Genomic DNA, 8,818 nt, shown 5'->3' with positions numbered 1-8,818 from the left:
CTGCTCCACCGCCTTCTTGCACCCAGGGTCCGCAGCATTCCTCCACTTCCCCCAGCTTCCTGAAGGACCCTGCCTCCTTTGACCCTCGCTCCACTGCCCCCCCCAGGTAAGATACCTATTCAGACTATAAGACGGACCCCCATCTTATAAAAAATATTTTTTTCCCATTTTCCACCCCAAAATTTGGGGTGCGTCTTATGGTCTGGTGCGTCTTATAGTCCGAAAAATAAGGTAAACATTCCCGATTTATTCTTAAATACATTTAACACAAAAATCTCTTTTAAACAAGTAATTTTCTGATACTGTACATTTCCTTTAAGAAATAGAAGTACAAAATCAGACATCCTGCCTAACTAGATGTGGGATGTCTGATGCCCGGACTTTTTAGTTTTGCAAAAAAGGCGATTCTACCATCCAAGCTTTTATTCATCTTATAGGAAACCTGTCACATAATTGATGCTGCCAAACCCATGAGCACAAGTCAGATCCTGGCTGCATGTTTACAGCCAGGTATATTTTTCTCTTCATAGTTTTAGAGGAAATATCCTTTAAAGATCCGGCTGGTGACCATAGCCGGAGACAAGGCTAGTCCTGTAGTCTATGGCAGTCTTTTTCCATCGCTGCTACAGGTGATTAACCAGTCTCTCAATATTGCAAACACATGTCAATCACCTTCAGAGTGTTTCAGACAAAAATATGCCTGGCTGCAATTGTGCAACCAGGATCTGAAACGTGCTACCTGTGGTTAGGCAGCATGAATCGGGTGACAGGTTCCTTTTAAAGGGAATCTTTCAGCACAGAATGACTGTTCAAACCAAGCACAATCTCTCATTGCACCCTTGTTGTGGCCAAACAATTCAGTGCACCTTCCCAACTACACCAAGGGTGAACCAAGATCCTATATTTGCCTTGAACAATCATTCTGTGCTGACCGACTCCTTTTAATACAAGATCTAGGACAGACAAAACACAAGATGCCGATACATTTTAGGCCCCATTAAGAATATAGAACCATCTGAAATCCATTATGAGCTGTAAATACCAAAAAGTGAAAACTACACCCAGTAGGCACATTTTTGCGCCATTTTCTGTTCTTAACTCCTTAGCGACTGGACCAATTTTTTGAAATCTGACCAATGTCACTTTATGTAGTAACTCTGGAATGCTTCAACAAATCCCATTGATTTTGAGACTGTTTTTTTTATGACACATGATACTTTATAATAATGGTAAATTTAGGTTGATATGTTTTGCGTTTATTTATAAAAATATCAGAAATTTTACAAAAATGTTTTAAAAATTGCAATTTTCAAACTTTGAATGACTATCCCTTTAATCCCAAGTCATATCACACAAAAACATTAATAAATAACATTTCCCTCATGTCTGCATTACATCAGCACTATTTGTAAAGTGTTTTATTTTTTTTAGCATTTTAGAAGGTTTAAAAATGTAGCAGTAATTTTTCATTTTTTCAAGGAAATTTACAAAACTTACTTTCATACGGACCTGTTCAGTTTTGAAGTGACTTTGGGGGTCCTATATGTTGGAAACCACACAAGTCATAGCATTTTAAAAACCGCACCCCTCAATGTATTTAAAATTGCTTTCAGGTAGTTTATTAACTCTTCTGGTTTTTGTCAGGAAGTAATGGAAAGTGGCATAACAAGAATGAAAAAGTTTATTTTTACCACCTAAATTTTGATAACTTCTGAACAAGCCGCTATAGCCAGCAGACTCTAAGGCCGTTATTTGGCAGTTACTTGCCATGGCAAACATCAGGACCACACAATCACGATCTCAAGGTACCGATGAGGTTAAAGAGGGAGCCCCCACACTCTTAAGTATTTAGATTCTGTAGTCACTATTGAAAGCAGAATCTAAGGGGTTAAACAGCCATGGTCGTTGCCAACACTGATCGTGGCTGATGCAGCAAGTTGTCTGCTATAGTGTACAGGTGACAGCTACAGGATCGTCACCTGTCGGGTAACGCTAGTCTCTTATATCGCAGGTCAGTAAAAAGACGTCTATTGGTCACTAAGGACGGCCTTCCTGCTTACTTTGCATGAGGAAGAAAAATAAAATTGCATTAATAAATGCCCTGTATATAGAATGGAAATCTTCTGTGTTTTTTGGTACATAATAAAGGGTTTTTTACCTCTACGTTAAAAGTGGTTTATGGGCCCAGGATAGTGAACTGAAAAAAAAAAAAATATATATATATATATACACACACAGTCACAATGAGAACAATGGGGACAGGGGAAAATATATGTGTGTTAAGAACTGGCTCAGTGATAGGAAACAAAGGGTGGTTATTAATGGAAAACACTCAGACTGGGTCTCAGTTAACAGTGGGGTACCACAGGGGTCAGTATTGGGCCCCCTTCTTTTTAACATAGTTATTAATGACCTTGTAGGGGGCATACAGAGTAGTATTTCAATATTTGCCAATGGCACTAAACTCTGCAGGGTAATCAATACAGAGGAGGACAATTTTATATTACAGGAGGATCTATGTAAACTAGAAGCTTGGGCTGATAAATGGCAAATGAGCTTTAATGGGGATAAATGTAAGGTAATGCACTTGGGCAGAGGAAATAAAATGTATAATTATATGCTTAATTGTAAAACACTGGGCAAAACTGTCACTGAAAAAGACTTGGGTGTATTGGTGGACGACAAGCTCACGTTTAGTGGCCAGTGTCAGGCAGCTGCTGCAAAGGCAAATAAAATAATGGGATGCATTAAAAGAGGCATAGATGCTCGTGAGGAGAACATAATTTTACCTCTATACAAGTCACTAGTGCGACCACACTTAGAATACTGTGTACAGTTCTGGTCTCCGGCGTATAAGAAAGACATAGCTGAGCTAGAGCGGGTGCAGAGAAGAGCGACCAAGGTTATTAGAGGACTGGGGGGTCTGCAATACCAAGACAGGTTATTACACTTGGGGTTATTTACTGTGGAAAAAAGAAGGCTTAGGGGTGATCTTATTACTATGTACAGTATACACTGTGTGCAGAATTATTAGGCAAGTTGTATTTTAGAGGATTATTTTTATTATTGATCAACAACTATGTTCTCAATCAACCCAAAAGACTCATAAATATCCAAGCTTAATATTTTTGGAAGTTGGAGTGTTTTTTGTTTTTTTTTAGATTTGGCTATCTTAGGAGGATATCTGTTTGTGCAGGTAACTATTACTGTGCAGAATTATTAGGCAACTTAATAAAAACCAAATATAATCCCATCTCACTTGTTTATTTTCACCAGGTAAACCAATATCAGTGCACAAAATTTAGAAATAAACATTTCTGACATGCAAAAACAAAAAAAATTAGTGAATATAGCCATCTTTCTTTATGATGACACTCAACAGCCTTCCATCCATAGATTGTCAGTTGCTTGATCTGTTTTCAATCAACATTGCGTGCAGCAGCCACCACAGCCTCCCAGACACTGTTCCGAGAGGTGTACTGTTTTCCCTCCCTGTAGATCTCACATTTTATGATGGACCACAGGTTCTCTATGGGGTTCAGATCAGGTGAACAAGGGGGCCATGTAATTTTTTGTTCTTTTAAGACCTTTACTGGCCAGCCACGCTGTGGAGTAGTTGGATGCATGTGATGGAGCATTGTCCTGCATGAAAATCATGTTTTTCTTGAACGATACCGACTTCTTCCTGTACCACGGCTTGAAGAAGTTGTCTTCCAGAAACTGGCAGTAGGTCTGGAAGTTGAGCTTCACTCCATCCTCAATCTGAAAAAGTCCCACAAGTTCATCTTTGATGATACCAGCCCATACCAGTACCCCACCTCCACCTTGCTGGCGTCTGAGTCGGAGTGGAGCTCTCTGCCCTTTACTGATCCAGCCTCTGGCCCATCAAGAGTCACTATCATTTCATCAGTCCATAAAACCTTTGAGAAATCAGTCTTAAGTAGTGTTGAGCGAGTATGTTCTGTTCAGAGTATGCTCGGGCCGAGCTCCGAGTATTTACAGCTGCTCGGTGATGTGTTTGAATCGCTCCCGTGTGCATGATTTGCAACTGTTTGACAGCTTTATTACATGTGAGAAATGTGTAAGAAATACATTCCTCCCATGTAATAAAACTGTCAAACAGTTGCAAATCATGCACACGGGAGCGATTCAAACATATCACAGAGCAGCTATAAATACTCGGACCTCGGCCCGAGCATACCCGTCGAAAGGGTTTATAGAACATACTCGCTCAACACTAGTCTTAAGATATTTCTTGGCCCATTCTTGACGTTTTATCTTATGTTTCTTGTTCAAAGGTGGTCGTTTTTCAGCTTTCTTTACCTTGGCCATGTCTCTGAGTATCGCACACCTTGTGCTTTTTGATACTCCAGTAATGTTGCAGCTCTGAAATATGGCAAAACTGGTGGCGAATGGCATCTTGGCAGCTTCACGCTTGATTTTCCTCAATTCATGGGCAGTTATTTTGCTATTTTGACCAACACGCTTCTTGCGACCCTGTTGGCTATTTGCCATGAAATGCTTGATCGTTCGGTGATCACACTTCAAAAGTTTGGAGATTTCAAGACTGATGCATCCCTCTGCAAGACATCTCACAATTTTGGACTTTTCAGAACCCGTCAAATCTCTCTTCTGACCCATTTTGCCAAAGGAAAGGAAGTTGCCTAATAATTAAGCACACCTTATATAGGGTGTTGATGTCATTAGTCAACACCCCTCCTCATTACAGAGATGCACATCACCAGATTTACTTAATTGTTAGTTGGCTCTCAAGCCTATGCAGCTTGGAGTAGGGCAACAAGTACAAAAAGTATCATGTGATCAAAATACTCATTTGCCTAATAATTCTGCACATGGTGTACGAGGGGACAGTACAAAGACCTTTCTACTGATCTTTTAACTCTGAGACCTGAGACGGGGACAAGGGGGCATCTTCTACATCTGGAGGAAAGAAGGTTTAATCATAATCACAGACGGGGATTCTTTACTGTAAGAGCAGTGAGACTATGGAACTCTCTGCCGCATGATGTTGTAATGAGTGATTCACTGTTAACCGGTTCCCGACCGCCCACTGTAGATAAACGTCGGTGCTGCCTGGGCTCTGTGCAGCGCCGACGTTTAAAAACGGTGGGTGGTCTCGCAGTGCTCAGGACCCCCAGGGTCCTGCAAGCACTGCGATTCCGGTGCAGAGCGATAGCTCTGACAGGGTACATCATCGGGACCTGATTAGATCAGGTCCCAGTGATGTTAACCCTTTGCTGTCTTCTATATGCTGCGATCTATAGTGATCGCGGCATATAGGAGACAGCAGGAAAAGAGGGGGTCGTCTTACTTACCTCCGAAGACCTCCGTTTCGTTTGAGGACCTGGGGTTGCTATGGCAGCTGGAGGTCACATGACCGCCTCCAGCTCTGCCATATATGGTGTCCTTCCTGTCTGGCTTCAGCCTGTATGTAGCTGATGCTAGACAGGAGACTGACTGAAACAGTCAGTGAAGATCTCATGTAATGTAATATATGTCTATTACATTACATGAGATCAGTGATCAGAAAAATAAAAATTAATGTCCCATACAGGGACTAAGTAAAAATGTAAAAAAAAGTAAAAAAAAAGTTTTTAAACTATTAAAAAAAAAAATCACAAAATAAATAAAAATAAATAAAATATTAAACCAATAAATCCGTATATTATTACAAAACCAAAAAAAGTACACATATTTGGTATCGCCGCGTCCGAAACAACCCGAGCTATAAAACTGTCACACTAATTAACTCCTGTGCACACCGTAATAAAAATAAATAAAAAACGGAGCAAAAAAATATGCTTTTTCATCATATCGCCAAACAAAAAGTGGAAAAAAATGCGATCAAAAAGCAGAATAGAAAAACATGGTACCACTGAAAACTTCATCTTGTTCCGCAAAAAAAAGCCGCCATACAGCTCCATCAGCCGAAAAATAAAAAAGTTATAGCGCTCAGAATAAAGCAATGTAAAAATAATATTTTTTTTCTATAAAATTGTTTTATTGTGTAAAAGCGCCAAAACATAAAAAAAATACAGTAAGTGTAGTATCGCTGTAAACGTACTGACCCGAAGAATAACGCTGCCTGATCACTTTTACCACACGCAGAACGGCATAAAAAAAACCTCAAAAAACAATTCCTGAAGTGTTTGTTTTTGTTAACTTTACCTCCCAAAAAACGGAATAGAAAGCGATCATAAAATGTCACGTACCCAAAAATGGTTCCAATAAAAATGTCAACTCGTCCCGCAAAAAACAAGCCGTCACATGACTATCGGCCGAAATATGGAAAAATTATAGCTCTCAAAATATGGTGATGCAAAAACTAGATTTTGCAAAAAAAGCGTATTTTAGTGTGTGACAGCTGTCAGTCATAAAAACCCGATATAAATCTGGTATCTCTGTAATCGCACCGACCCGAAGAATAAAATAATCTAATCAGTTATATCACACTAGGAACGGCATAAAAAATTAATAAAACAAATATTATTCACCTGCTACTGATTTGTTTATTATGTCTCCCAAAGATCCCAGTAAGGCTCTGCTCACATTTATCCTGTGCTCTGCGCTGAGCACTTACACCAGAGTTTCCGTGTAAATCTCTGAAATACGTGATTCAGCCAGAACCCATGATGGAAGATTCCCTGTAATGAGGCAGATATAGGCCACTGTGGACGCCGTCTAGCCTGGGATCCCACGGTGTCATTTGTTTTAGGCGTGCATAAAAGTGCGGTTGGCCACAGTTTTGTGCACTTCTGAAAAAAAGGACACCGCTACACAGAGGCCAGACGGAGTCCAGAGTAACTCTGCTGCCTCATTACAGTGAATGGATCCCGCAGGGGTTTCATCTGAATTACATCACTTGGAAATTTAGATGGAAACCCCGATGTAAGTGCTCAGCCTAGAGCGCCGGATAAATGTTACGTAAAATGTTCCCAATAAAAGCTTCAACTCAGTCCTCAAAAAAAGCTAGTCCCCACTCAGGTCCATCATCTGTTAAAAATATAAGGGACTTCCAAGTTACTGGTAGCAGAAAGGCTCTGGAAAAGCGAAATAGCCCTTGCCCCCCAAAAGAAATTCAGAAAATTTTGTGCTCCCAAATCCAAATGCCTATTCTACAATAATTTGTTCTCCAATTGTCAAATAGCGCTCCGTCCCCCCCAGATCTCGCCGTATGGCTGAGCAGTACGATACAGCCACATATGGGGTATTGCCACTTTTAGAAGAAATTGTGTGACACATTTCGGCACCATTTTTACCCATTGCCCTGTGTGAAAATGTAAAATATGAGGGTAAAACATTTTTTTGTGGTAAAAATATAATTATGCTTTTTTCACTGCCCAATGGTATAAATTTAAAAATGCTCACTACTTCCCTAGATGAATTCCTTGAGAGGTGTAGTTTACAAAATGGGGTCACTTGTGGGGGTTTCTGCTGTTTTGGCATGTCAGCGACTCTTCAAATGTGACATGGTGTCTGCTGCCTATCCCAGCCAACATAGCGCTTCTTTCTCTTCCGAACCCTGCCGTACACCAAAGCAGTGGTTTTCCCCCACATATGGGGTATCGGCGTACTCAGGAGAAATTGTACAACAAATTTCATGGTGCAATTTATCCTGTTACCCTTATGATAATGCAAAATTAGGGAATGAAAAACATTTTTTGAGGGAAAAATGTGAAAATTTTATTTTTACGGCTCAATATTATAAACTTCTGTGAAGCAGCTGGGGGTGCAAGGTGCTCACCACACATCTAGATAAGTTCCCTAAGGGGTCTAGTTTCCAAAATGGTGGCACTTGTGGGGGGTTTCCACTGTTTAGGCACATTAGGGGCTCCCCAAATGCAACATGGCGTCCGCTAATTATTCAAACAAATTTTACATTCAAAAAGTCAAATGGCGCTCCTTCCCTTTCAAACCCTGCCATGCGCCCAAACAGTAATTTGCCTCCACATATGGGGTATCAGCGTGTTCAGGAGAAATTGCATAACAAATTTCATGGTGCAATTTATCCTATTACCCTTATGATAATGCAAAATTAAGGGATGAAAAACGGTTTTGTGGGAAAAATGTGAAAATTTTATTTTTACAGCTCAATATTATAAACTCCTGTGAAGCACCTTGGGGTTCAAGGTGCTCACCACACATCTAGATAAGTTCCCTAAGGGGTCTAGTTTCCAAAATGGTGTCACTTGTGGGGGGTTTCCACTGTTTAGGCACATCAGGAGCTCTCCAAACGCAACATAGCGTCTGCTAATTATTCAGACAAATTTTACATTCAAAAAGTCTAATGGCGCTCCTTCCCTTCCGAACCCTGCCGTGCGCCCAAACAGTGGTTTTCCCTCACATATGGGGTATCAGCACGCTCAAGAGAAATTGCACAAAAAAATTTGGGGTCCATTTTTTCATGTTACCCCTGTGAAAATAAAAAAAATTGGGTCTAAAGTAACATTTTTGTGAAAAAAGTTAAATGTTAATTTTTTTCTTCCACATTCCAAAAATTCCTGTGAAGCACCTGAAGGGTTAATAAAGTTCTTGAATGTGGTTTTGAGCACCTTGAGGGGTGCAGTTTTTAGAATGGTGTCACTTTTGGGTATTTTCTGTCATAAAGACCCCTCAAAGTGACTTCAAATATGATGTGGTCCCTAAAAAAATGTTTTTGTAAATTTTGTTGGAAAAATGAGAAATCGCTGGTCAACTTTTAACCCTTATAGCTCCCTAACAAAAAAAAATTTTGGTTCCAAAATTGTGCTGATGTAAAGTAGACATGTGGGAAATGTTATTTATTAACTATTTTGTG

This window comes from Phyllobates terribilis, unplaced genomic scaffold (genome assembly GCF_046119375.1).
Source record: "Phyllobates terribilis strain yellow unplaced genomic scaffold, ASM4611937v1 Scaffold_3__8_contigs__length_932513732, whole genome shotgun sequence".
Lineage (NCBI taxonomy): Eukaryota > Metazoa > Chordata > Amphibia > Anura > Dendrobatidae > Phyllobates > Phyllobates terribilis.
The sequence above is the reverse complement of the archived record's forward strand: the minus strand, read 5'-3'. Positions refer to the sequence as shown.